Source organism: Callorhinus ursinus, unplaced genomic scaffold, assembly GCF_003265705.2.
Source record: "Callorhinus ursinus isolate GAN/ISIS: 27379988/994484 unplaced genomic scaffold, GSC_fseal_2.0 scaffold2, whole genome shotgun sequence".
NCBI classification, from domain to species: Eukaryota; Metazoa; Chordata; class Mammalia; order Carnivora; family Otariidae; genus Callorhinus; species Callorhinus ursinus.
Genome location: NW_027397064.1, coordinates 35483059 through 35509205, shown reverse-complemented (window position 1 = coordinate 35509205; position 26147 = coordinate 35483059). Strand labels below are relative to the sequence as shown.

Below are 26147 nucleotides of genomic sequence, written 5' to 3'. Positions count from 1 at the left end.
TTGGAAGTGAAATTTTAGCACCAACCAGTATAGGTTCCCCAGGCTCTTATAAGTTATCTTTCCTTTCGATGAACATTTAAAAAAGATGTATATACACCCAGATTCTGATTAACCCTCTCTTATTGGATATCATTGAATGTGTATATTTCTGCATTTGATAAACATTTTTAAATAAACAAATGAATGAAAAGTTGGAGTATTATTTTGCAATATGGGGCCTTTCTTGTGTCTCCTGAAATCCCACCCTGGAAGCGTTCACTTATTCCAGGAAAGCCAGGCACTGCTAATCAATCCCTCACATTCTGGGCCTTGGCCTGGCAGGGGACAAGGGACTGACAAGTGCACAAATGACCTAAGGTGTTGGGGGCCTCTCAGTAAGATGTGGTACCTCACTCTTCATTCCTAGCTTGGGGGAAGATGGGTACCTAGAGATTACAGTTGTAGTGTCTATTTATTATTTAGAAATAATTAAATACTATATTCCATTATGATATAAATGTGATAGTGGAAGAACAGCCAGCAAGAGAAGGCAGCAAAGGGTGGGGAAGAAGAAGGAGTTTCGAGTTGGAAAGATCAAGGCTCAGAACTTGGCTGCACCATTTTACCCTTGGTGTGATACTTATCCTCATGAGACTTAATTTCCTAGTATGGAAAATGAAGAGTATGTTATCCATTGTGAGAACTAAACAAAGTGTATTTAGCTCATGAGCTGGTCTTGGCCTTTTTGCTATCAGAGTTATTCCTTGTCTCCCACCGTGGCAGAGGGTTCAATCCCAGCAGGCTGACTTCCCAACTCTGATTCCAGTCAGGGGAGGCACTGGTGGGAGATCAGAGTGCTGCAGTTGTGTTTGCTTCGTGGCCTCAGCTTCTACAAGACAGGCCCACTGTGTTTCCAGCTTCTTCTATGACTTAGGCCCTTGGTACTAGGAACACCACTTACTGCTTTTGTCCCTCCAGCCAGGAGTGTTGCGGATCTCTCTCTGGGTCGCCTCATTGTTCACTCTCGACTTCTCAGCTCTTCCAGCACTTGTGTGTCCAATTCTCTGTATTTAATTCTCTCTCTCTCTCTTTTTTTTTGAAGATTATTTATTTGAGAGAGAGAGTGTGAGTGCGCGGACACGCACATGAGCAGGAGGAGTGGCAGGCAGAGGGAGAGGGACAAGCAGGCTCCCCACTGAGCAGGGAGCCCAAATCCAAATCCAGGCTCGATCCCAGAACACTGAGATCATGACCTGAGCCGAAGGCAGACGCTTAACCAACTGAGCCACCCAGATGCCCCTAATTCCCTCTTTTTTAACACTTGGAATAGTTTCTATTTTCTTCATAGTTGGACCCTTATTGATATAGCCAATTTCAGTAATCTGTGAACTTAGGGGAGCTTTGGCTGGTTGTGATAGGAATAGAAGAGAAGGGGAGGTGTGCCAAAGGAGGAAGGACAAAGCAGTGACCGATTGGGTAAAAGAGGATCAGGAGAAATTAGGCAGTTCAGGTAATGGTGACTGCCACTGATGGAGATAGGCCATTGGAGAGGGAGCTCCTTGTGGGTAGAAGCTGTGGGTTTGGTGTAGAGCACGTCAGAGAAGAAACTTCATGATGTCACTGTCTCTGCACTCTGCCTTTCATACTTAAGTGTGCTGCAGCTGCAGGAGGATTCATGAACTTGTCTTTCTCTCTTGGGAAAGGGTGAGAAGTTCAGAGGGAGGAGAAGAGAGTAGTGTGTGGCCCAGAAGGGAATGCCCTGGGCGCCTTGCTGAGCCTGGATTGTATCTCTGCAACATCATGACTCCAGCCCTACCACCGTAACCTTTTCAGGGAGTAGAACAGGAGGTTGGCTGTTCAGAACCCATCCTTTGCTAGTAGGGCAGCAGCTCTTCCCCAAAGGGACCTGAGATGAGCAGGCTGTTCCTCTTGCCAGTGCAGCATTTGCAAGAGGAGTGCCGTGGGAGGAGATAAAAATTGACTTCCAAATGGCCTGCAGAAATCAGGAGATGTTTTTGGGACCAGCTTTTAGGTCCAAACTTGATAATCTAAACAGCAGATACTTTGAGTTGTGATTTCCCCATGGGTTAAGATAGTTCATAGTGGGGACAGTCAACATTGCTGCAGCAGGCTGGAATCCACTTCCTCAGTGTGCTAGGGCATTATGGAAAATGATCTCTGAGGGAGAGAATTGAGTTCGCATCTTCAGGAACAATGTCTAGATATATTAAGAAATGACCTCAGATAAAAAAACAAACAGAAAATCATTCCAGCAAATCAGAAAGAGCACATTATGTAGCATTCATGATGTGTTTTATATGTGCATTGGGAAAGAGAAGAGTCTAATAAATGAAGACAAACAGGAAGCCTTTCCCAAACTCTCTTCCCAGATACTTTTCAGTCACGTTGCGCAGGTCGAAGGTTCTGGGAAGAAACAGCTAGTACTCTGACCTGCCTACTGCAAATATAATGTTTCCTGTTTTGTAGGAACTTGGGGCTGAAAAATGCACAAACCAATTGATTTAAACTCTTAAACTCATAATATGCACAAACCTCAAGGACTACTGGTTGAAATGTGTGTGTGTGTGTGTGTGTGTGTGTGTGTGTGTGTGTGTGTGTGTGTGAGAGAGAGAGAGAGAGAGAGAGAGAGAGAGACAGAGGGACAGAGAGACAGAGAGAGGAGGGAAGGGATTCCAGATGTCCTTGGAGTATCACATTATATCTAAATTCCAGATAATCTCCAGTTAATTGAATAATTGATTTAATTAAATATTAAATGCATCAGTATTTTATAGTTTCCCAAACCTTTTATTTTCTATGGTCTCTCTTCATTTCTGAGTGAATTTGGTTTGGCTGAAGAAAACCATTTATGTTACATCCTTTAAAATATGATGAGGTGAAGCATGGCTCTCCTCGGATTGATGTGCACATTAATAAAGCCTTTTATTCACAACAACTTAAATAATATAAAATTAAAACCAACTGCTGATCTCAGGGAGCAAGCTTATTTTTTCAATAAGGATTGTATAGCCACTTTTACATTTCTTCCTGTCCTTTTTAATAAATGATGAAAGCTCCAGTGTTGTCATAAAATCACATTTATTTATAGTGATAAGGACGAAGCTAATCCCTGTTTCATCACTCTGATCAGCGGTCACACAAACACAATGGAACCTGACATGCTGGCAGCCCTCTGCTCATTAACGGCTTTCCAACCAACCTCCAAGCTCGTGGCTGGAAGTCAAATGGGGTGGGCGGGTTCCAAGTAAGAAAGGAAAATAACTGGCTTTGGAGATAAAGGGATTATTCAAATTTCCATATGAAATTTCTACCACCTCTTGGCTTCTGATGGAATAGGAGTTACACTAAGATGCCTCTGTTTCAATTTTGAAATTAAAAGCATTCAAAGAAATGGAGAAAATTACAGACAACAACAACCACTTCAGTAACATTTCCTTGTCTTCATGTCATTTGCCCCATTATTAATGACCTGCTAATTAAAAACAAAATAGAAAAATTCTAGTAACAGTTTTTCCTCAGGGAAGATTTTTGACTAAATAATTTTTTCCTATCCTTATAATATCAAGTGGTTCTCCCACCCAAAAAGGATTGATTAGTTTTTTAAATTGCTGTAGACATCAGGGGAAAAGCATAATGCTTTGTTTGAAGCACTGGTACGGACAAAGGCAACTTTTCTGGCCATCTGGTCTTTAGAAACAAACACTCTGCAGTCCAACAGACTCAGGCTGAACTGTTCAATGGTCTCTTCTTTGATCTACACTTGAATCTCAAGTCATCTTTGCTGTGTGATCTTGGGCAGGTTAAATCATCTCACTAAACCTCACTTTCTCCATCTGCAAAATAGGGATAATGAAGCTACCATGAAGAGCTGTCGTGAAGGAAAAATAAGGAAATGCATGTAAAGAGCCTGGCACATAGTAAGATTCAAACCATAGTAGCTGTTTTTTTGTTTGTTTGTTTTTAAAAATTATGCTATTTGCTTTTGTAACTATTAGCATTTGACAGTCTGCTTAATGTGTCACTAAATTTTGTCTTTGTAGAGCCGTCCCTAAGTGATGGTTGATATCTGACAGATTAGATAGAATTGTGCAAGTGTTGGGAGTTGCTGACTTTCATTTGGACCCTTGGATATCACATTGGGCACCTCAGTAGCTTTGGCAGCAATGGCAAAAAAGTAAATTCCATTTCAATCAGTGCTACTCACAATCCTTGATTTGGGCTTTTTGAATAAAAATAGGATTTTATGCTCGAGGATATAACACCCTTTGAGCTGCTGAGTAAGACTGCACCTGGCTTGTGTGGGTGCTGTGGTGAAAATCCAGGGGGCCTTTGCCTTTCATTATGTTTTTAATAAAACTTAGCAAGTAGCAGAATTAAACTTGTGAATCATTTTAACAACTACTTTTCTTAACGGAGATGACCCTCTTTATCTCTTAGTAGTTAATACTTTGTGGTTCTAAATTAGGGTCCTTGATGTGATTGTATTCCTCTCAAACATTATTAAGAAATCATTTACAATGGAAAGGCTTGTAATTCAAGCAGCCAGGGGAACAAGGCATTCCAGGCTTTTGGTGGCATTGAGTTGAAGGAGGGGATGAGCTGGTTGGGATATGGCCAGGATGTGCTCCCTAGTGTGGGTCCAGGTAGGGAGGAAACTGTCATTTATACTGTGTATTAGAAGCTTTGCCTACATTGTTTCTTTTAGTCTTCCCAGTGCTCTTTAGGGCATGTATTCTGTCCATTTCATAGGCTCAGAAAAATGATTTGTCCAAGATTACATAATGAATAGAAAAGCAGTATTAAAAGAAGAAAATACCAGTTCTAGTTGCACAGTGTATTCTGTGAAAACCTATGAAGATGTGTATTTGTAATTTGTGCACTTTTTTGTGCATATGTCACATATGTTTCAATAAAAAGTTACTGATCAAAACAAATAGGTTCTGCCTGGTGCAAAGTCTATGCCCCTTTCTCTTTATTGTGCTGTTTCCAAAGAAGCATATGATGGATGGAACCCCAAGGAATTTCCTCCATCAGTTATAGCTGGTTGTGGCCAGAAATAGTGCTGCCCTTATTAACAAGAACTGGCTTTGAAAGGCTTGGATATTTCCAAGGAAAGATACACTCAGAGGAGTGCAGTTTCCTAAATTGAGGATGTGTATGTGTTAGAAGAGAATTTCGAATGATGTTCTGAAAATGCACTGAGCTTGTTGCAGAGTTGTTCATAATAGTGAAAAATCAGGGGAAAATCCCTGAAATATCCATCAAACAGGAATTAAATAAATAAATACTATGTGCTTTTAGAAACTACTTATTTTGAATGACGCTCGTGGTGTGTCGTGGAGTTAAAAAGGGTCATGGGACTGCATATATTAGGATGGCCTTTTTGTAAACTTTTTGTTTATATATATATATATATATGTTTGCATAAATAAGTGTCTGGAAAATTGTTTGCTAAAATACCAATAGTGGTATCTCTGCATTTTATAATATTGGTTGAATTTTGCTTTCTTTTTTATGTTTTTCTATATTGTTTTCCTACAATTCTATAAACAGAAATTTTGTTTTAATTTTTAATAAAATAATACTTTAAGCAAAGGCTGCATCCTGAATTAAGTATATCCCTTCTCAAGTTGTCGATGGTGAAGGAGGAAACACTCAGTTTACTGTATGAGTTCTGACACATTAAAGCAATATTATGTTACCTTATAGTCAAACCAAAGAAGAGCATTTCCCGGAGTAAAAAGAGCCATTTGTAAGATCAAATACATGTAATTACCAGACTGCTTGGCTTGTTTAAGCTTTTAAAAATATTAAAAATAATAAAATATTTTAATTATATTCTATGTAAGCAGGATGTTCTACCTTCTTCTACCAGATATTATAACAATCTTGAAAAATAGTTGTTTTACCTACCCAAATATATGTCTTGTATGGCTCAGTTTTTAAAATTCTTCATTCTCTTTAGATTTTAGTGTCATGGTCAAGACATATGATTGCTTTATTTTGTTTTATTTCATTCTAGTGATTTTCTTCCTTCAATGAGGCTAACTAAAGACAATCGAAATCATAAAGTTTACATATTCATGCAAAAACAGATAATAGAGCAAGATAGGACTTCCTTTTTTGTCTTTTTGTTAAAGATTTTCAAGAAACTAGCCTAAGAGAATCCTGAATAAATCTCCATGTGAGTGTCATTAATATATGGAAGTTCATTACCTATAAGCACCAACACAAATTGTGAGATCTGGCCAAATTCAGATAATTACTACCATCTGAACAATTAGCAGTCTTGACAACATTCTCTACTTTTGGATAAGTAGGGCCCCCAAACTGGAATACTCTCCCTCACACTTACCTGAACTTATTGATCAGATACCAGCTCAAGCCTCTTGGGCCACAGCAAGCTCTCTCTTTTGAACACATATAACTATGAACATGGATAACATGATCTAACAAAATTCTGTTTGTGAATTGATATGTGTGAAAAGACTTAGAATGTGTAAAAAGAAAACAAAGTTTTGTATTTAACAAATCTCACTTACTAAAAAGAATGTATGAAGAATTAAGATTTTTTTTTTTTCCTAGAAAATCTAGCAGTTTGGTTTCTGCATAGTGCCAGTAAAATTGACTTCTTTTTTTTTTTGGCATTCTTAAAAAAATTATTATTGAAGTATAGTTGGCATATAATTTTATATTAGCTTCAGGTGTACAACATAGTGATTTGATAATTCTATGCATTACTCGGTGCTTACTACAATAAGTAGAGTCACCATCTGTCATCATACAATGTCATTAGACATTATTGATTATATTCCCTATGCTGTACTTTTCATCTCTGTGATTTATTTGTTTTAAACTGGAGGTTTGTGCTTCTTAATCCCCTTCACCTATTTCACTCATCTCCCCCCCCCCCATCTCCTTTCTGGCAATCACCAGTTTGTCTTCCGTATTTGAGAGGCTGTTTAGTTTCTTGTTTGTTTATTTGTTTTGTTTTTTATATTCTGCATACAAGTGAAATCATTTGATATTTGTCTTTCTCTACCTGACTTATTTCACGTAGCAAAATACCCTCTAGGTCCATCCATGTTGTCACAAATGGCAAGATTTCATTCTTTTTTATGGCTGAGTAATATTCCACTATAATGTATTCCATTATTATATATTATATATATTATAATTATATGTATATGTAAATTTTCCTTATACACACACACACACACACCCCACATCTTCTTTATCCATTCATTTATCTATGGACACTTGGGTTACTTCTGTATCTTGGCTATTGTAAAATGTTGCAGTAAACATAGGGGTGCATACATCTTTTTGAATTAGTGTTTTCCTTTGAATAAATACCCAGTAGTGGAATTACTGGATCATATGGTAATTCTGCTTTTAATTCTTTGAGGAATCTCAATACAGTTTTCCAAATTGGCTGCACCAATTTACATTCCCACCAACAGCACACAAGGGTTCCTTTTACTCCACATCCTTGCCAACACTTGTAATTTCTTGTCTTTTTATTCTTTTTGAAAATCTAGTTGTTTGGTTTCTGTGTGGTACCAGTAAAATTGATTTTTATATTGTATCTTTTACATATCATGAGGTGGGAAAATGTCCTTAGATATAATTGTATACATCTCTTTTGCCTAAACAAGGCATTTTGTTTGGAGAGAAGTGAGTATTTTGCTTACCAGAGAAAGAAGAAACCCTGAGCAGTTTATGTATGTAGTTGGAAAAAAGTAGCTTTAACTTTGAGGGAGGAGAAATTTGAGAGAGGCCAGGGAGGGTGGGGTTGGAGCCAATGAAACTGCTGTCAGTTAATGCTTCTGCTACCTCTGCCCAGGACACATACGCTCAGAATCTTTAGTCAAATCATGAAATTTATTTATGTGTGGATTTTGGAGGAATTTGGGAAAGGTTCTGAATTCTCTGTTTTGCATGCAGAGATTTTCTAGAATAGAGGTAGCCCAGGCAAACAGAGGTAGCAGACAGAAGGCAGCATTAGGGCATTCATGTTGTAGGAACTCCAGAAATGCGTGTGGTCAGGAGAAGTTTGGGCTGTCATGGGCTGTAGAAATGAATTCAGGCCATGCTCAACCCCATTTCTGAGGGGGTCAGTTTTGCAGAGCTGGGCAAAGGTGTGTGCTCGTGATGTTACACGAAGGGGATGTACCCTCCCAATGTACACATGTAGGAGTGACGTGCCACAGACAGCTCACAAGCCTCTGATATCCTACTGGATTTGAGTCATTTTAACAAGACCACTAGTCAGCTTTTCTCAACTCTGTTTTGTCTTGTATGGCTCAGTTTTTCTAAAATTCTCCATTCTCTTTAGATTTTAGTGTCATGGTCAAGACATATGATTGCTTTATTTTGTTTTATTTCATTTTATTTCATTCTAGTGATTTTCTTCCTTCAATGAGGCTAACTAAAGACAGAATTGAAATCATAAAGTTTACATATTCATGCAAAAACAGATAATAGAGCAAGATAGAACTTCCTTTTTTGTCTTTTTGTTAAAGATTTTCAAGAAACTAGCATAAGAGAATCCTGATTATGGGATTAAATTAAATGAAGAAATCAGGGACCCCTGGGTGGTTCAGTTAGTTAGGCAGTTAAGCGTCTGCCTTTGACTTGGGTCATGATTCCAGGACCTGTCCACCCCCTACCCCGCCCCATGTCGGGCGCCCAGCTCAGAGTCTGCTCCTGCCTCTCCCTCTGCCTCCCCCCCCTTCCTGCCCCCCCATCTCTTGTGCACTCTTTCTCTCTCTCTCAAATAAATAAAAGCTTTTTAAAAAATGAAGAAATCGGAGACTACCGTTCCACTTAAAATGCACAGAAGTTAAGCCTTTCACGGTCTGTCAGTTCATTTCCTGCCCTCTTCACAACAGAAAAATGTATTAACTTTAAGCAACTAGCTAAGTGTTATGGTTTCAAGTCCAATATTCAGCAGAAAATTCATTATCTAATTTTGATAAAGATGCATGGGTTAGTGAGTTGAAGTTGCTTCTGTGTAAATCACTACAGATGTTAAATTCGGCGTAGACATAGAAACTCCTGAGTCTGGAGACTGCAGAATATTGTAATGTTAAACACTCCCACTCAAATGAGCTGCTTGTTGAGTTGGTCTTAGATGTATTTTCCTGCTGAGCTACAACAGCAGCTGTGGGTGAGTCGGAACACCTCATTCCTACAGTTCACTCTCATGCTGTCAGTTTGTCCAGGGAGATGGCTTATGGGAATGCATAAACATATACATGCTTTTGAAATCTTCTTTTTTTAAATTTTTTTATTGTTAATCACCATACATTACATCAATAGTTTTTGATGTAGTGTTCCATGATTCATTGTTTGTGCATAACACCCAGTGCTCCATGCAGAACGTGCCCTCTTTAATACCCATCACCAGGCTAACCCATCCCCTCACCCCCCTCCCCTCTAGAACATGCTTTTGAAATCTTGTTGGAGTCCATCCTTTTCTTCCGCCTCACCCCCAAACTTTCCTAGAGAACTTTTTGATTTCATTTTAAATTATGTTTTGAAAATAAATAAATTAGGTTGAATTGATCAGAGCTTTTTTTAAAGATTTTATTTATTTATTTGACAGAGAGAGAGAGAGAATAGGAACACAAGTGGAGGGTGGGGGTGGGAGAGGGAGAAGCAGGCTTCCCGCGGAGCAGGGAGCCCGATGTGGGGCTCTATCCCAGGACCCTGGGACCATGACCTGAGCCAAAGGCAGACGCCTAACGACTGAGCCACCCAGGTGCCCCTGATCAGAGCTTTCTACCTTTGCACTGCTATTTTTTTTAAAGTTGAATTTATTGTTATAAGATAGTGGTTGGTTTCATTTCCTGAAATGACTTGAAAATAGTCTTTCTCATGTCACCTTCCTTTAAAGTACCATTAAGATGAACATAATGTTAATAAGATTGTTTCAGGATTAATGCACCAATATTGACGTATCAAACATGGGGGTTATTAGCAGAAAGCATTTATCAACACTACTGGGTATAGAAGACATAGACTCACTTTTGAAAATACATCAGTAGCTATCTGGAACTTTCCATTAAACTTTCTTAGTAATCTACTTTGGTTTTAAATAAGTCCCAGTTGGAAGTAAAGACTGCAAATTCGACCCAGTGAGTGTAATGATTTGCATCGGAAATGTCCCATTGTGGAGCTCTAGTTCCGTCTGCTTGTGAAAAAAAGATAATGGGTAATTATAATTAGGAATTCAGTGTGTACCAGTGGATTAAGTGTGGAAGGAATGACTGCTGAAATCCACTGATAATGGTGCGGGGGTGTGGGGGGGCACGGTATAAAGAATGTGAAAATTTTACCTGGAACCTATGAGGCACGCTTTGTTAATTAGTGACTCTAAATGTGTTTATATCCTACTGGTGGAATTTCTAGTATTCCTTGAATGCTGGAAAATGCTGGGCTGTGAATAATGTTTCCTAGTAGAATTTGTACCACCCACACATATTAAAGGGATGTTACTCATTCACTTTCTCTATAATGGCCCCCAACAGTGAAGGATGGTGGTTGAGAGGAGGGCAGGTCCTACTGGAGAGGAGAAGGGTGAAGGGAACTAAGGGAAATTGGTGAAAGTGGTTTCACTGGCCTCAGGGAGAGGGAAACACTGGTTTAGGAACTATCAAATCTTTCCTTTCTTTCAAGTGCATTATTAGGTTAATACATATGTTGATTCTTATTTTGCAGTCCCATACATATTGCGTGAAACTGAGAGAAGGTATTTTACCCTGTCTGGCATGGCAGTGGTTAGCCTTTAATAAATGACAGCTCCCTTTTTCTTTATTTGAGTACATTTAAGAGCTACGACCCATTAACCAAAAATCTGAATTATCCAGAACATGGTGAGACCCTGGAGCCTATTGCTCAGGAAATAAAAGTGGAGATTTAAAGTAGGCCCCAAACAGCTCTTCACATTGTTTATTTATAATAAAGTTTGCCTCACTTACACAAAACTATATTTTTGTGTATGTGAAATGGCAAAGTTTCATTTTCCGGTAAATTGTGTGCATTAGAAAAAAAACAAACAAGTGTTAGCTACCCTAGAAGAGCACCAGATTTATATAAGACTGTTCCTATGAATTCTTTCTTAAAGCAAGAAATCCTTTATAACACAGATAAAAACCCTTTATTAACTTCTCTGCATTTGAATGGATATTGGGCTTTTCTCAAAGTTGCCTGCAATTATATGTAGCTATTTATCTCTGGAACTCTGAAATTATATTAATTCTTTAGAACTGCTTATCTAAAGTAGTATTTCCTAATATTTTTCAAATGGTGACTCCCTATTACCTTTCTTAATTTCTTCTTCTTCCTGAACTAACAATAGAATTTAAAATGCTGAAAAAATATGGTTTCAATATGCAGATATTCTTAACATGGAACTATCACATAATTATATATAATATCAACTTTTTTAAAAATAAGTGTACAATAGTTCAGTATCCTGATTTGGTGCAGTGTTTTCAAATTTCCCTGACCATAAGAATCACTTAAGGTGGCAGCGGGATATGATTTGTTAAAAATATGTATTCCTGGGACCTACCTCAGTCCTACTGAATCAGATGGGGAGGACCTAGGAATATATTATTCTAATGAGTGATCTTAGGTGATTCTTGTGTTCAGGTAAGATTGGGACCAGTGATGTTATGTACTGAAACTTTAGGGTGCATCAGAATCACCCCTGTCTTATTAAAACCTAAATTTCTGGACTCTACCCCAGTTTCAGTGGGTCTGGGGCGAAGCCTGAAAATCCTGTAAGTCTACTTTGTCCTTTGGAAACTTCATCTCTACACACCCCCCATATGTGTTGGCATTCATCCTCCGAGTATATGACCCACTGATATACATCTGAAGGGTCTCATGACTGAGTTTTTACTAAACAGTATTAAATTACCTTTTTCTAATAATAGCTAGGCCCCTAGGATTCTGGAAACCTTATTTCTAAATGCCTGGGAGGCTTATGCGATCCCTAACCCCCTCCCAATTTGAAAGTACATAATGGGCCACTCCTCCCGACTCTGGTGCAGCTCTTACTGCCCACAGGTCCTGTCCCCGGGCTTTAATAAAATCACCTTTTTTTTTTTTTTTTTTGAAAGTAACAATCATTTTATTTGCTCACAGTTTTCCAGGTCAGTTGGGAGGCTCTTCAATTCTGAACCAGCTTTGTTCATCTGTATAGGCAGTGGGCAGCTCATCTGAAGCGGAATGGTCTGGGATCATTTCACTTGCGTGTCTGTCAGCTGGAAGGTTGGATAGTCTAGAGCCTTTCAGCTGAGATGGCTCATTTTTGTCCACATGGTCTCTCATTTTCCAGTAGGCTAACCTGGGCTGCTGCTGCTGCTTCTTTTTTTATTTTAATTTTATTTTATTATGTTAATCACCATACATTACCAAAAAACCCTGAAATCTTGCCATTTGCAATGACGTGGATGGAACTAGAAGGTATTATGCTAAGTGAAATAAGTCATTCAGAGAAAGACATGTATCATATGATCTCACTGATATGAGGAATTCTTAATCTCAGGAAACAAACTGAGGGTTGCTGGAGTGGTGGGGGTGGGAGGGATGGGGTGGCTGGGTGATAGACATTGGGGAGGGGATGTGCTACGGTGAGCGCTGTGAATTGTGCAAGACTGTTGAATTACAGATCTGTACCTCTGAAACAAATAATACATTATATGTTAAAAAAAAAGAAAGAAAATAGCAGAAAGGGAAAAATGAAGGGGGGAAATCGGAGGGGAAGACGAACCATGAGAGACTATGGACTCTGAGAAACAAACTGAGGGTTCTGGAGGGGAGGGGGTGGGGGGATGGGTTAGCCTGGTGATGGGTATTAAAGAGGGCATGTACTGCGTGGAGCACTGGGTGTTATATGCAAACAATGAATCATGGAACACTACATCAAAAACTAATGATGTAATGTATGGTGATTAACATAATAAAATCACCTTTTTGTACCAAAGACATCTCAAGAATTCTTTCTTGGCTGTCCGCTTTGAACCCTAACATCCTGCCGAGCAGGGAGCCCGATGTGGGGCTCGATCCCAGGACCCTGGGATCGTGACCTGAGCCGAAAGCAGATGCTTAACCGACTGAGCCACCCAGGCGCCCCTGTAGCTAATTTAAAGAAAAAACTGCATGAAAACCTTTATGTTTTGTAGACAAGAGAGCACCCATTTGCCCTCAGGCATGAGTTGTTGGATCAAATCATTGCAAGAGACTGATATAGGGAAGATTATGGAGGCAGCCTCATTAATGGGCTGGTCAGATTTCTTTCTGGCCCAGGGACAAATACCAGTTTTTCTGTGACGCATACATAGAAAACACTGCTCTAAAGTCTATCCACCTGGAGGATTTTTAGCATGATCAGTAACATACTTTAAACAGATAGATTTACTTGTGGACGTGAATGCTTAAAACTAACAGAGCCCCATGGAAGCCCAAAAATCAAAGGGCAAAAGCAGCATAGTGGTAACAAGAAAATACAATACTAAAAACACTAAAGTTTAATGTAGATATGGAAAAAATATGATAGAAAGTAATTTAGGGTTGCAGTGATAGTCAGACTAGCTCAGCATGTAAGTGAGATACAAAACCAATATCAGAAAAGATACGTAACAAAAAGTACCAAACCTAGGAACCTTGAGGCCTCTTCACTATTCTTAGCACTGGTCTGACCACTAAGGATTTGTCCAGGTAAATAAAATGCCTGTTCAGAAGGAATCTGCACAGATAATTAAAGCTTCAGAAAATAAGATTCATGAGGAAAATGAAAGGCATTATTTTTGAAATGCAAATGGAAGTCTGAGGGGCAGCAAAGATTTCTTCTTTAATAATGCACATATGCATGTACATTGATGTAGTTTTAGAATATAGGTGAGGTTTGGTGGGGTGAGGTCGGGAGCCAACCACCAAGAAAGAATTCTTACAATAAAAAAATTATAAAAAAAAAAAAAGGAAGAACTCTTGAGACATTTTTGGCAAAAGTGAAAAATGGGTGTTTTATTAAAGGGGGGGGGGGGTGAGGGGGGAGAGGGGGCAGGACAGGACCCTTGGATGGAAAGTGCTGCTGCCCTTTGTCATCCAAAAAGGTTGTATTGTTTGGCTTTATGCAAGGATGCTGATTGAGCACCTGCAAATGTTTGCTTTATTGGCACTGAGAGAGAAGAAAGAAAATTGTTTCACTGATAATGAATTACTGCCTCTATTTGTGTCTGTTAAATAATAGAATTTATGGGGCCTGTTTTCCTTTGGCTAAACTGTAGGCAAGTATCAGTCTCTGTCTCATCTTGGATATGCTTAAAAGAAAGCCATCTTCTCAATTTGTCTTTTTGCCAGTTTAGATGTTGATGAGATACTGAGTGATCTTACATCATTTTTGCATTTAAGTTGAATATGTCTTTAAACTTTAAACAAGGGGAAGATTGTTATGTAGCAAAACTAAAAGTAAGGTACAGAGATTTCTCCCACATATGCATAGCCTCCCAACAGACGGGTATATTTGTTACAATTTATGAACCTACATTGACACATCATCACTCAAAGTGGGAGTTTACATTAGGTTTCACTCAGTATTATACATTCTATGGGTTTAAGCAAGTGAATAATGACATATATCCATCATTATAATATTATACAGAGTATTTTCACTTCCCTGAAAATCTGTGCTCTGTGTATTCATTCTTCCCCCCACCCCCAACCACTGGCAACCACTGATCTTTTTACTGTCTCCATAGTTTTGCCTTTTCTAAAACGTCATATAGTTGGGATCATACACCATGTAGCCCCTTCAGATTGACTTCTGATTTCACTTAGTAATATGCATTTAAGATTCCTCCATGTTTTTCATGGCTTGATAGTTCATTTCTTTTCTGAGGGTATCACAGTTTTACTCATCCATTCATCTACTAAAGGACATCTTGGTTGCCTCCAAATTTTGACAATTATGAATAAATGTGCTATAAACATCCATGTGCAGATTTTTGTGTGGAAATAAGGTTTCAACTCCTTTGGGTGAATACCAAGGGGGGTGGTGAGCACTAGATCATATGGTAAGGTGTTTAGCTTTGTAAGAAGCTGTCAAAATGTTTTCCAAAGTGGCCATACCATTTTGTATTCCCTCCCACCAGCAGTGAGTGAGAGTTCCTGTCATTCCACATCCTTGTCAGCATTTGGTGTTGTCAGTGTTCTGGATTTTGGCCTTTCTAATAGGTGTGTATGGTATCTCATTGCTGTTTTAATTTGCATTTCCCTGATGACATATGATGTGGAGCATGTTCTTGTGTGCTTATTTTTCATCTGTGTGTACTTGGTGAGATGTCTGTTAAGGCCTTTGACCCATTTTTTAATAGGTTGTTTGTTTTTTTATTGTCTTTTAAGAGTTCTTTGTATATTTTGGATAACAGTCCTATATCAGATGTGTCTTTTGCAAATATTTTGTCCCAGACTATAGCTTGTCTTCTCATTCCCTCATCTTACTTTTTTTTAAATAGCTTATTTGTTTTCATTATATAATAGTAATAAATATATCAAATTCAATTGTTAACTATACTAAACATCAAAAGGTTGTGTAGTATTACTGAAAATTTTAAAAAATTTGATTTATTTAGTGGAAATCCTAAGGTTAGTGATATCAGCATAAATTCATGATAACCAGCAGCCAAATGGATCCTCAGCAATGTCTTATAATCATTTCTCTAGTGAGTTATTCTCCCATTCACCACAGGGATTATTACTCTGTCTCATCAGAATGCCTTTGCTTGCAAGTGTTAACAATCCAACTCATATATTCACATTTTTGGTATTGGAGGTATTGGCTCAGAAACTGATGTCTGGGAGTATCTAGCTGAATCCTGGGCAACAAAAAGTTACCAGGACCTCTTTTTCTTCCCATCTTTTAGTTCTGTGTTCCTTAGGTTTGCTTCCCAGATGTGATGAAGGTGGATTCCAGTAGTTCCAGACTTACATCCTACCAGGTCAGGAGCCCCAGAGGAAAAAGGGTGTTTTTTCCTCAGGGGCTTCTTCTTTCCCAGTGGTTTCATTGAAAGTTCTGGGGTTGGCCTTCACTGGGTTGAAGCAATGACTAGTGCAAGGGTGATGAATTCTTCAGTTGGCCAGACCTGGGCATTCCCACACCAGGATCTAAGTCGGTGGTGGGAGTGATGGGGATGGAAAGGGGAGGGGAGACTGGTGTCAGCGCTATCCCAGACCATAGACTAAGAATGGAGAATGCAGTTCCCTAAGGAAATCACTGTTAATAGAAGTGTGAATGGAGGATGAACCAGCAAAAACAACTGAAGATATTTCTTCTCCACTCTTGTCAAATCTCTGATTTTCTCTACCTCCTTTTCCATCCTCAACAAATGACTTTGCCTTATTCTTTAGCGATAAAGTAGAAGCTACCAGGTGGGAATTCCCCTATTTTACCACTATGCGTTCCGCCTATCTCCTTATTTCTACGTTCATCCTTTTTCCCTCTTGTTACAGTGGGGGAAGGATTTCTATTATCCAAGCTGTTCTGTCCACATTAGCCTTGGATCCCCTTCTCTACCTCTCCTCAGGAATCCTTTCCCCACCCTCACATTGTCCTTATCTTCAATTGTTCTCTTTCTTTCCCAGTAGTACAATAGTGAAAAAAACAAAACCCCCTTTGATTCATCTATCTCTCTCCCCAGACTTTGTTCTGTTTCTTCATTCCCCTCCTCAATCAAATTCTTATATTCTCTACACATTCATTCTTCCATCTACTGCTCTCTACTCTCTACATCCACCACTCCACTGATACTGCTTTAAGATCACCAGTAGCATTCATATTATCACATCCACTGGAGACCTTTCTTCATTGTGCAAGACTTCTTACTAGGGTTCACTACAGCTGACCACCCCTTCCTTCTTGCAATGTTCTGTTCTCTTGGCTGTCATGACAACTTACTCTTTTGGCTTCCTCCTACTGCTTTGGCTTTCATTATCTATCTTCTTTGTAAGTTTTTCTTCTAACCGATCTCAAAATGTACTGTCACAAAGGTCAGTGTTAGATACGTTTCTCTTTTTATTCTGTTTCCGAAAGTTATCTCATCTAGTCCTATGGCTTCAGATACCACAGATAACCCAACCGTTCCCAGTGCCCAGATTTATATCTTGAACCCAGATGTCTATCCCGAGATCTAGTTCCATTTTGCAACTGCATTCTCAACACCTCCAGAGCCACTCACAAATCTGTTCCTTCTAGTCTTTTCTGCTTCTACGAATGGCTCCTCCAGTCTCTCAGTTGCTCAAACCAGAGATCTGGGGAGTCTTTCGTAGTAGCCCCATCCCCCTCTCCCCGGTGCTTCCAGCCTACTTCTAGTAAGTCTTCAAATAAAACCATTTCTCTTGTTCCCACCTGAGGTCTTCTGTGTTCACCATCTGAGAGACACTCCCTTAATAGTGCTATACCCCAAATCCATTCTCCAGCAGCTAGATTTTTTTTTTAAGTAAGAACTTTCAGCTCTCTGACTTAACATCTCTGTAGAATAAATTCCAGATTTTTTGGAAATGGCTTTCACAACCCCACCTGATCTGCCTTCTCCCTGGCCCTCCAGCTTCATTTTATTTTTGCCCTTCTGTCACTATGGGTTTGCTACACAGGCCTGCCATTAGCACAGTTACTTTAGGACCTTCCCTTGTTTTTCTTCTGCACAGAATGTTCTTCCCACACTACTTGCCTGGCAATTTGCCTAGTTTAAATGTTAGTTCCTCAGGAGACTTATGGGACCCCAGTCCAATCTAAAGTAGCCTCCCTACCTAAAATATTTTCTTTTGGTGCATTTCTGACTATCTTTAATTACATGTCTGTGTGATTGTCCTTTGATATATCTTTCTACTGCAAGTGACATCGAGCTGAGTACCTGCCTGCTTACCTAGATGAGTGCCTGGCACAAAATTATGGCTCTCTAAGTGTATGTTGAAGGAATTTAAAATATCCCAAAATTACGAAGAATTCTCCACACCATATCCTCCTTTTTAGGGGCATTTTTGCCAAGTAACATAGCACTGCTGGGAAGAAATAACTTGAATAAGTGACATTCCCCTTTATTCAACATTCAGTGAGAAAAAATAGCTAGAGTTGTAAAACTTGCATTCCTTACCATGGTGAAGGGGTGAGAAGATACTCTGGGAACTAGAAAAATATAGTAGTAAAATGCAGAGGTAGTGTGAGCTTATAGAAATAAATTCAACGAGGAATAGGAATATCTGGGTCTGGCATCCAGCTCTGCCACTGATTTATATGTTTTTGGCAAGGTATTCAGTCTCCTTGTGTCCTGGATTTTCTCATCTTTAAAATCTTGTGGAGATCTCACGAAAAAAATGAATGTGGACACCCTTTGAAAGGTATAAAACTTCTTAGAAATGTGATATGCTCTTACTCTCCTTATTTTGACTTTCATTTATGAACATAAAACAGCTTGATTTGGAGGTTGTTAAAACAATAATGAATTTAGTCACTGTCATAGATGGCACTAGCTGTTCCTTTCTCTCACTTCATAAAAGTTGCTATGAAGAAACCACCTAGGGATGATAATATGAAAGTATAGTGAGTGTAGTGAATTCATTATGGATTTCCTTTGTAATTTTTTGCAAGCCTTCCTGATAGCAATGCTAATTAAATTTAAATATGTTGGGGGTGTCAAGTCTCTTTTTCTAAGAGATTAATTAGAGATTAGTCTCTAAGCTATTTGTAAATTACCATGCTTTTTCATTGTAAAGTGTTTAGTAAAAATGCTGTTTTAGGAAAATGATTATAGATTATAAATGATTTTATTAAGTACTCTATTTCCCTGTCATTCTACCAGTTTTATAGTAATAAGTGACTTTAATATCCTTTTTCACTGATAATATAAATGAGATCTATGAGATGAAGCATTATTTTGAAACAAATTTAATTTAATTGACCCAGCACGGCTTGGAATTTTTGCTGCCTAGGATCCTTTCATGATTAAATACTAAAGAAGAATCTGTAATGTGAATACTTTTATTTCTTCACCATGGGATTCACACTCCCTGGGATAAAATATCCTTTTCAGAGAACATTAGTAGACATATTAGAAATTTATTCTCTCGGGAGTTGTACCAGTTTCATCAACAAATGGGAATTCAAATTTCTTTAGTAAAACTAATGAATGACCTTATATACAATAACAACAACAAAACCCCCACACAATTCAAACTGTCTCTTAAATATCTTTGTGTTCAGACAAATTGATAGCCGAGAGATCAGTATGTGTTAATAGAGTCCTGCAAATGCTGTGGTTTTTTTTTATATATAAAGACTTATTAAATAATACATTTTAAAAAAGATTTTATTTATTTATTTGACAGAGAGTGACACAGCGAGAGAGGGAACACAAGTAGGGGGAGTGGGAGAGGGAGAAGCAGGCTTCCTGCTGAGCAGGGAGCCCAAGGCGGGGCTCGATCCCAGGACCCTGCTGGGATCATGACCTGAGCCCAGGACAGACGACTGAGCCACCCAGGTGCCTCAAATGCTGTGATGTTCATCTTGTTTTTAAAACTGTTAAGATGAACAAGTCTAACTATTTCAAATTTTACAGGGTTTTGTAAACTCTCAGTGCCAAGAAAATAAGCCACCTGGCAGTTTTTTAAAAACAATGAACCAATACTTAAGAATATGTACTAGAATTCACTGTTAGTATTTCGAGTGAATTTGGCTCAGATTTACATGGGCTATGACAGCATTTTTATTCTGGTTACCATTTCTGATTTTCTTATGATTATATTCTCATGCTGCAAATTATATTCTCATGAGGCAATTTCTAGTGGTAACTTAGCAGATTTTGTGTATTTTAATATATTGACAACCATTATTTTTCCTGAAAGTGTAAAAATGACTCAGAAAAATACTTAACTGTTTTAAGTAGCATTCAAGGTAGAATACTGAGTTCATTAGTTGAATTTCCTAAGGTTCACAAGTTAAATCTAGAGAGTTAAGTATAGTTGGTAGAAGAGTGCTTTAAATGGCAAGGATGGACAGACATTATGCACTGGGATAAGAAATCTCTATTAAGAAGAGATGTTATAGCTATAATTAAAGAAATAAAGGAGTATGGGTTAGGTAACAATGAAAGATTTTATGCACTGTTTTCTGAAGATATGAGAATGTGTTAAAGAGGGCAGAATGCAAAGGTAGGGGCGCCTGGGTGGCTCAGTCGGTTAAGCGTCACCTCTAGCTCAGGTCATGATCCCAGAGTTCTGGGATTCAGGGAGCCTGCTACTCCCTCTCTCTCTACCTGCTGCTCCCCTTGCTTGTGCTTTCTCTCTGTCAAATAAATAAGTAAAATCTTAACAAAAAAAAAAGAATGCAAAAGTGAATTTGGAGTCACTTATCTAGAAAAGAAAATAGAGGGTTAGGCTAAGGCTAGCTGTGGAGAATTTTGAAGGCTACACTTTGTACTCGATGAAAATGGTTGAAATTTTTATAATTAGTATGTGTGCTCTGAAAGATTAAAGTTCTTGTAACCTATATGGAATTCTTGCTGAATCCAATTTCTTTGAAATATATTTAAGTCCTAATTTAATACAGCAGGTTTGAATCTCATCGGTGGAGTGCATTTAATTGAAATCAAATTGATTTAAACAACTAGTTAGGAAATCTCAGTTTAATCTCTTTTCTTCCTCTGGGAACATTCATCTACTTATATCTATTCTCAAAGCTTAGAGGTAGCAAAAGTTTAAGAGGAGACATACTGTACATTTTCATTTAAATTAATTGTTTTAAGTAGTTATGAGATTAATTTCATAGATACATTATAAAATTTTATTGTGTTTTGGACATTTTTTCCACCAAGGCTAATTAGAGTCAATAGTTCTAAAATGTAAGATTCTAAAATAATTTCCAAATGACGATTTATCCTGATACTTAAAGGTTATTTTGTTATACTGTAATAGGGATGCAGTGACCAGTCCCAAGAACAATGAACATTTAAGATATTATATTTAACTAAAATAACATTGGTGTAATATTTTAATAAAAATAAGCACAATGCACTTTGACATTGTAACCATTTTCGTTATACCTCAAGTCTTAGGATAGATATCATTAATTATCTCTACAAAGTATAACTTTCTGATAATTAATAAGATAATTATAAGACTAATTCTATGGAAATACCTTTAACATGTTTCCTCATAATATATGCCAATATGTGTTAATTTAAAATAATTTGAGCAATACAGAGAAAACTAATTCCATAACTTTGCTCATTTCCCCCTAGAGGTAACTACTATTACTGATGGAATCTATTCTTCCAGATTTGCCATATATAAATTATGATCTCATACTCTATGTACTTTTTATAATACCTACTTTTTAAGTACAGACACACACACAGATTATCCTTTTTAAGATTTATAGATCTGTGTCATCCATTATTAGTGCTGCATAGAATCCTGTGGCATTAATGTACCATAATTTATTTTGCCAGTCCTTACTGGGGGTAGGAGTTCATTAGTTTACTTTATTTTCTGGTATCATCAACAGAGTGGCATTGAACTGCCTTGTACTTATATCTTGGTTCATTTGTTCAAATACTTTCTTTTCTTTTTTTTTTTCAAAGATTTTATTTATTTGTTTGACAGAGAGAGACACAGCGAGAGAGGGAACATATATGTATATGAATTCTCTTCTCTCTGAGAAAGCTAATTAGAAGGATTTTACTTTATTATTGAAGTATAGTTGGCATATAATGTTATATTAGTTTCAGGTGTACAACATAGTGATTTGAGAATTCTATATTACTCAGGGATCACCTCAATAAGTGTAGTCGACCAAATGTCACCAGACAACATTATTGCAATATTATTGACTATATTCCTTTTTTTTTTTTAAAGATTATTTATTTATTTATTTGACAGAGAGAGAGAGAGACAGTGAGAGAGGGAACACAAGCAGGGGGAGCGGGAGAGGGAGAAGCAGGCTTCCCGCTGAGCAGGGAGCCTGATGTGGGGCTCAATCCCAGAACCCTGGGATCATGCCCTGAGCCGAAGGCAGACACTTAACAACTGAGCCACCCAGGTGCCCCTCAAATATTATCTTAAGATAAATTTTCAAAATGATATTGCTAGATCAAAATAGATGCATACTTAACATTTTAAAACATATTGCTACATTGCCCTCCAGAAAAATTGTACCAATTATATTGAGCATAACATTGAAAATTCGTTTTCCCATTATCTCACATTTTTTAACCTTTGATAATCTAACAGGCAAAAAAAATAATTTTATTGTTTATTTGTTTAATAACATTTTGTTTATTTATAAGGTGTGTTTGAACATCTTTTCATATAATTTTGAAGCAGTCATATAATTTTGTAAATCTATCTTTTCCAAAATTGGTTTGTGAACAATTTTTGTAAATTAAGAAACATATAGCAAATATTTTCCATTTTGTGGGTTTTTTGTTTTTGTTTTTTTAATTTGGACATGGTTTTAAGTTTTATGTGGTTTTTTTTCAGTGTTTTCCAGTATGGTTTCTGGCCTTGATATGTTTATTAAGAAGAGATTTTTCGCCGTCCAAATTATACAAATATATTTACAGATTTTTCTAGTACTTACATATTTTATTTAATCTTTAATCTAAAATTATTTTTTGGTCTGGCATAAAGGAAAAATCTAGTTTTTTTTGTTCAAATGGATAGTGAATTTTTTCATCATTAATAATTGAATAATATTGTTTCCTTTGTTATTTGAAATGCCACTTCCACCTCCCACTGGGCTTTTTATAACAATTTTTTTTATTTGTCTACTAATTAGTGGAATTTTGTCAATATTACTTTCCAGTTAAGTATTTTTTCTGTTTTCATTTATTTGATCCTTCTTTTTTGACTTTAAATGAAATAAAATTCTATACAATATTTGCAGATATCTTGTTGAGTTTGTTCTTGGCTGGATTACAATACCTTTTGTTAATTTGAGTAGGAGTCCCCTCATCTCCACCCACCTATGTCATTACATTTAGAAGCAGGCTGATGTATGAGACTTTTTTTTTAAGGATTTATTCATTTATTTTATTTTTTATTTTTTTAAAGATTTATTTTATTTTTTTAAGTATCAAGGATCTTTATTCTCAAACCTAATGTTCAATCTGTGTCTGCAGATAACATGTCACTATTTTGAGAACGCCTCCATTCTTTGCAAGTCTTTAGCCACAAGGTTACACCTTATTCTCATCATAACAAGATAAATGAATCAGATCGAAAGAGGATTAAGGAGATACACTGAAGATAAAAGCAAAAGGCAACAAACATTTTACAAGCTTATCATCCTAGTTACCCCAAAGGTTAAGTTTCAAATTTATAAGAGTAATGACAGAACCATATGATTTCAGTGAAAATCAACACGTTAGATCTTTAAAAAAAAAAAGAGGGCCAGGGATCAATTCAGAAATACTAAGTCAGGCAAGCATGCAAACTTCAGAGTATAAAAAATACTTATTGACAGAGAGAGACACAGTGAGAGGGGGAACACAAGCAGGGGGAGTGGGAGAGGGAGAAGCAGGCTTCCCGCAGAGAAGGGAGCCCGATGTAGGGCTCGATCCCAGGACCCCGGGATCATGACCTGAGCTGAAGGCAGATGCTTAACAACTGAGCCACCCAGGCGCCCCTTATTCATTTATTTTAGAGAGAGAGAGAGAATGAGTGGAAAAGGCAGAGGGAGAGGGAGAGAGAATCTCAAGCAGACTTCTTTGCTGAGTGTGAGGCCTGACCCCAAGATCTTGACCTGAGCTGAAACCAAGAGATGGCCGCTTAACCAACTGTGCCACCCAGGTGCCCCCAATTTTTTTATTGTTTATATTTTATTTTGCCACCATCACTTTTATTAGTTCTGATCATTTTTCAGTTGATCATTTTGGATTTTCTAGGTATATAATTATATTCTCTGTAAATAGTAATGATCTTTCACCTCCTTTACAATATTTTACACTTAATTTCTTATCCTTGTTTTATTGTTTTGGTTTAAATATCCAAAATTATGTTCAAATATAGAGCAAATAATAAGGTTTTTGTTTTGTTTCTTTTTTGTTTTAATGAGAATGCTTCTAAATTTTTACCAGTTGGTATATTTCCTCTAGGATTCTGAAATAGGATTTTGGTCATGTTAAGGAAGTTTTCTTCTTTTCTCATTTTATAGAGAGTTTTGCTGGGAATTAATGTTGTATTTTATCAATTGCCTTTTGGGGAATTTATAGGCATAATCCTATTGTTTTTCTCTTTTAACCATTTATTTATTGAAATTGATGGCATGCCTAATGTTGATCCAATCTTACATTCCTGGAATAAAACCTTTCCTTTTGAAGAATTTATTGCTCTTTTAATACATTGCCATGCTTTACTTATATTCTTAACTGAGATTGTATCTAAAATTCTGTTTTGCAGTTTTATGCTTTTCAAAGTGCTTTAGCATGCTTTATTTCCTTGGATCCTTGAGATAGCCCTATGATTTCAGCTAGGAATTATATTCTTTTGACAAATAAAAACAATAGACATAGAACTTTTGCACAAAAAGTCGTGTAAGTAGGTGGAGATGATGAGACTAAAATCCATTAGTCCCTAATCCAATGCTTTAGGGAAGGAATTTAATTATTTCAGTAATTTCTATCAAAAGGTATTTATGGGGTGCCTGGGTTGCTCAGTCAGTTAAATGTCTGCCTTCAGCTCAGGTCATGATCCCAGGGTCCTGGGATCAAGTTCGGCATTGGCTCCCTGCTCTGCAGGGAGTCTGCTTCTCCCTCTGCCTGCCGCTCCCCCTGCTTGTACGCTCTCTCTCTTTCTCAAATTAATAAATAAAATCTTTAAAAAAAGTTATTTATGGACTCTGAGTTTTATTATCACAAATAAAAACTATCCTTCACAGTTTCCTTTTACATTTTTCTAAATTAAGACAATTATTTGTTCCACTTTGACCATGGCACCTTCACTGGGTTATCAGTGGTTGGGCAGGGGTGAGGCATTCACCCTTAGAGTCTTTGTGCTGAGAATATGCATTCTCTGAGAACTGCCATCTGTTTGTTGCACATGGACAGATGCTGATGTTCAGTTAATCAGAGTCATACAATAAGGATTAAAGTGCTAGACGGTTCTAACCCATTCCGGAAGTTATGGATAAAACTTGAAACCTTTAATCAGATTCATCTTGATGTTCAGGTCAAGTTGGCTATTTGAGCCAAAGCTTTTATATCTCTAAGGTCATTAATCCTGAAGAGCATATTCAATTATCACTATAAGAGAGAAAAAGCATTAAGAATGTGTTTGCACATTGCATTGGGTCAAGAGAATTTTTATTTTATTTGTAGTTCATGGATCTATCCTTATAAAAAGCTTAGAGATTTCTTTTAGATATTTATTACAGAAAAATACTCAACTGGGAAGTTTAAAGTAATTTAAATGTAAGTTTTAGAATCTATAAAGACTTAATACAAGTGCAAGAAATGGTCCACTTGTTAACATATACATATATTTATTAAATGGCAGACTAGACTTCTCCAAATCCAGGAAGAATGGATTTAGTCTATAAATGAATTGTTTCTTAAGTTTGAATAGAATTGTGCTTTTATTAAATTGACATTTAATCTCCATGTCCCAAGTCACACAAATTTAGAAAATGGGTTTTTAAAAATACATTCATTGTTTTTAAATTTTCTGTAGGATTTTTTTTTCTTAATGAGAAACCTACATGTATCTATTACTATATAGTACAATGGCACTGATTCCATCTCAAAGAAATATTATTAATAGTTATGTTTTCTATATACCCTATTTGGAACTTATAAATGATATATATGTATATATTTACTCTGAAATCTTGTCCTTACCAAATATTGCACAAAAAACTATGAATTTCTAGAAGACCATTTTTTGAATTCTATTTTTGTTAATAAAACTTTATGCTATGAAGCTAGGCTGATTATATCTCTTATTTCCATTTAGTCTAATATAACTCTAAATGATTTTCTTTTTAAGTTGAGATATAATTGATATATAACATTGTATTAGTTTTAGGTGTACAACATAATGATTTGATATATGTGTATTTGTGAAATGATTACTAGAATAAGTTT

The 26147-nt window shown here is 37.1% G+C and overlaps 1 protein-coding gene across 9 annotated transcripts in view; it reads left to right on the top strand.

Moving 5' to 3' along the window:
• PLCL1 (phospholipase C like 1 (inactive)) overlaps window positions 1–26147 on the top strand; it is a 336787-nt gene that overhangs the window by 213234 nt on the left and 97406 nt on the right. The window contains exon 1 of one of the 9 annotated variants that reach the window (XM_073880785.1): window positions 3870–3917. The exons of the other annotated variants lie outside the window; for them this stretch is intronic. The gene's annotated coding sequence lies outside the window, so the exon portion shown is untranslated. Of the gene's footprint in view, window positions 1–3869; window positions 3918–26147 lie in introns of those variants that run through there. 9 annotated transcript variants of the gene reach the window in all.